Genomic DNA, 3,958 nt, shown 5'->3' with positions numbered 1-3,958 from the left:
TTTTTTGTACAGTGACTCTGTATTCTTTCCATCTTATTTTGATGTTTCCTGCATCGTTAAATATTTTCCCCATATAGTCCTTCAATATTGCAACTTAAGGCTTGATTTTTTTCTTAATCTATATATATTGAAAGAGAGAGAGAGAGGAGAAATTTATCTCAAAGAAATGGTTCACACACTTGTAGAAGCCAACAAGTTCCAAGTCTGTGGGTCAAACATGAAGCTGGATTGCAAGTGGCCATCTAGATACATCTCCTCTTCCAGAGCAAAGAAGAATGAAAAAAAAAAATGATGCATGGAAACAATTAGTCCAAGGGATTGGTAGACCATGAAATCCTCAGCCTATATGACCATGAGACCAAAAGAACTAGATGGTGCCTAGCTACCACTATCAACCACTCAGAGGGGGATCTGTGTAGGAGATCCTGGATGGAGTGGGAGAACAATGTGGAACAAAACTCAAAATCCCACACACACAAAAAAAGACCAAGTTTGCTGGTCTGATAAAGCCTGATGAAAACTGTGAGATTATGGCTCCTAGCTTCCCTTCAAGTCTGGAATTGAACTCACTCCTGTGGCTTCCAGCCAAATAAAATATAGTCAAATGGGCTGAATATTTACATCAGGTAGATACACTCCTTGGAGAGATCAAACATGGGAGAACAGAAGGGAAGTGTATGCACAGTGAGACATCTTGGAGGACAGGAGAACATGGGAGAGAAGGACACAGGGAAGAGGTAACTATGGGGAGCAAGTGGAAAGAGAGCTGCTACACTGTGGGAATTTGCACTCAGTGTCATGAGACAAAATATGTATGGACTGCTATATGCTCTGTAAACTTTCACCCAAATCACAGTAAATTTTTTAAAAATGTATATCTATAAAACAGAAACAAAAAAAACCCATCAAGCTGGAGCTTACTCCTGATTCATGCATCTGCAGAGGTTGACAAACACAAAATCTGTAGGCAGTAAGTATTGCAGGCTGCTGGCTTTAGAGTATGATGAATCCTAGATTGACAGGTAAAATGGCATACTGTTGGCTCACAGCCTGTGAAGGCAACAATCCCAATATCAGCAGGCAATATGGCAGGCCACTGGTTCAAGTCCATCATGTGGAGACAGCCAGATGCAGGATCAAGATCCAGCAGAAAGCCAGAGAATTTTTCCAGGACCTCCATATATATATATATCTGTATATTGGAAGCAGGCCATACCCCTGAGGATAGTCCCTTTCAACTGATTGGCTGGCCATAGCAGATTTCATCATGGAGATAATTATGTTATATCAGATCTCATCATTGAGGATGACAACATCTTAGCTGGTAAAACAGTTAGAATCATGGCCCAGCTAAGCTGACACACAACCTTAACTATCACAGACAGTAATTATATTTTTTAAGTTGTGCAGTCATTCTCACCATCATTTTCTGAATTGTTCCTCCCTGTTAACATAAATTCACTACCCACTAAGCTTCTTATGTAGACTTTCAAGTTACTTTTGTCAATTTTATCCCATATAAATAATTCTTTAAAATGCACAATGCAAAAGGCAGATACTCATTACTAATTGGGCTAAACTACTGTTTAATTTAAAGAAGACTTCAGGGAATATTTTTGGTTTAAGGTTTCAGGTTTAAGGATTATCTCAGAGCAATAGTTTTGGTGGCTCATCAAGCCTGAATGGCTGCAGAATGTCTGGAGTTCATGAGAATTTGAAATTCTGTTTGGCATTTTTCCTGTTTTGATCAAGATCATAGAATCTTTGATCAAAACTTTCAGTAATGGTAACCAGGCACTATCCAGTTCTTCTGGTCTTATGGCAAAGGAGATAGTTTTTCATGGAGGCAACTAGCCATACATTTCCTCCTCCTCAACAAACCTCATACAAGGTAGATCTCAAGAGAAAGTCACTAAGACATATCATATTCAAAATTCCAAAAACAAAGAAATAATCCTGGGAGCACCTTAGGAAAAATGAAATGGCACCTACAACAGACAACCAATGGGACTAAACTCTGATTTCTCAGCAGAAAACATGCAGCCAAGGAGGCAATGGGATGGCATGTAGAAAAATTTGATGGAAAAGAATTGCCAACCAAGAATTATACACCCAGCCAAACTGTCCCTCAAATATGAGGGTGAGATCAAGACATTTCCAGTAAAACAAAAATTAAGAGAGTTTGTGAAAACCAAACCAACCCTACAAGGAATGCTAAAGGGAGCCCTTCCAATAGAGAACTTGCAACAGAGAACAGCAAATTGAAATCAAGACACTTGACACCACCACTTATAAACCAAACTAGACAAAGATTCTCAAAATAACCTCACAAAAAAATGTGAAATAGAGAAATAGGGGAGTCAATCTGCAGATGATGCCAGGCGCAGAACAAATAGAGGGAATAAAAATTTTAATTACAAAATTTCCAAATGGGGAGGAAGACAGGACAATGTCTTTATAAACCAGACTGTTCCAAATTTAGGGAGATAAGAATTTACTTCAGGGTAACCACAAAGAAAATTAACAATCTTTCTCACCAAATTAAGAAAGAATAAAATCACAAGGGCTCAGTAAGCACAAAACCAACAATAATGAAGAAAAGAGAAAAAAACACTTGATAACAAAATGAACTCAGGACAGAAAAATATTTGGAACAAAGAAATCACCACCAACACAACAAAAAACACAATAGAATGACAGCAATAAATTCATACCTGTCACTAATTACACTCAATGTGAATAGACTAAATGCATCAGTCAAGAGAAAGAGAGTGGCAGACTGGATAAGAAAAGAAGACTAATTGATATGCTGCCTATAAGAGACCCACCTTAGGCACAAAGATAAATTAAAAATCAAGGGGTGGAAAAAAAATCATGCTAATGACAACCAAAAAACCGCAGAAGTGGCAATATTAATTTCCGATAAAATAGACTTCAAGATGAAAACCAGCATAAGGGACAAAGAAGGACACTATATGATGTTAAAAAGGTTAATTGACCCAAGAGGACATTACCATAATAAATATCTATGCACCCAATGAAAGAGCTCCAAAATACATAAAGCAAATATTAATGGAATTGAAAGGAAAAATAGACAACTCTACAAAAGTAGGCAGGCCAGGGACTTGGGGGCTGCTTTTCATTTGAGGGCGGCTCTCTTTTAAGGCCAAGGCTGAGGTAGGTGGGTCCTGGGCTCAGGGATTGGTTTTCACTTGGGGATGGCTCTATTTTAAGGCTGGGGCCTGAGGTAGGCATGCACAGAAGGGTTAGGCACAACTAAGGGAGATGAACTTGTCTGTCAGTTTGTTGTCCTGTGGTGGATTACGTGTTGCTGTGAGGCTGGATGCTATGCCACCAGTGTTGGAACATGCTAGCAGGGTTACCATGATGGGCAGGTTTCAGTGGAGATTCCAGGCTAAGACAGACTGAGAAGAAGGAAGAGGCTATCTACTTCTCAAACAATTGGTCAGGGAAAACCTTATGAATAGCAATGAAACACTGTCTGGTATATTATTGGAAAACTTTATGAATAGCCCTGAAACATTCTCCAACATAGTGCCAGAAAATGAACCTATCAGGTCGGAAGGCACTCAAAATTTGACTGAGGAAGAGCTCACTCCTCAGTGTAGAGATGACCTTAAAAATATGGATAGAGTAAAACTTTTGGGACCTCCAACGGCTGATGTGGCACAACTGCAACTGAGTACAAACAGATGCAAGCATCCATTAATATTGGAACATGGAATGTACAAAGTATGAATCTAGGAAAATTGGAAGTTGTCACAAATGAAAAGGAAAAAATAAAGATCTGTATCCTAGGCATTAGTCAGCTGAAATGGACTGGTTTTGGCCATTTTGAACCAGACAACCATATTATCTACTATGCCAGAAATGACAAATTGAAGAATGGTGTGGCATACATTGTCATAAAGACTGTTTCAAGAATTGTCCTGAAGTA

This window comes from Orycteropus afer, unplaced genomic scaffold, assembly GCF_000298275.1.
Source record: "Orycteropus afer afer isolate SDZICR_OR568_19922 unplaced genomic scaffold, OryAfe1.0 scaffold00327, whole genome shotgun sequence".
NCBI lineage: Eukaryota > Metazoa > Chordata > Mammalia > Tubulidentata > Orycteropodidae > Orycteropus > Orycteropus afer.
The sequence above is the reverse complement of the archived record's forward strand: the minus strand, read 5'-3'. Positions refer to the sequence as shown.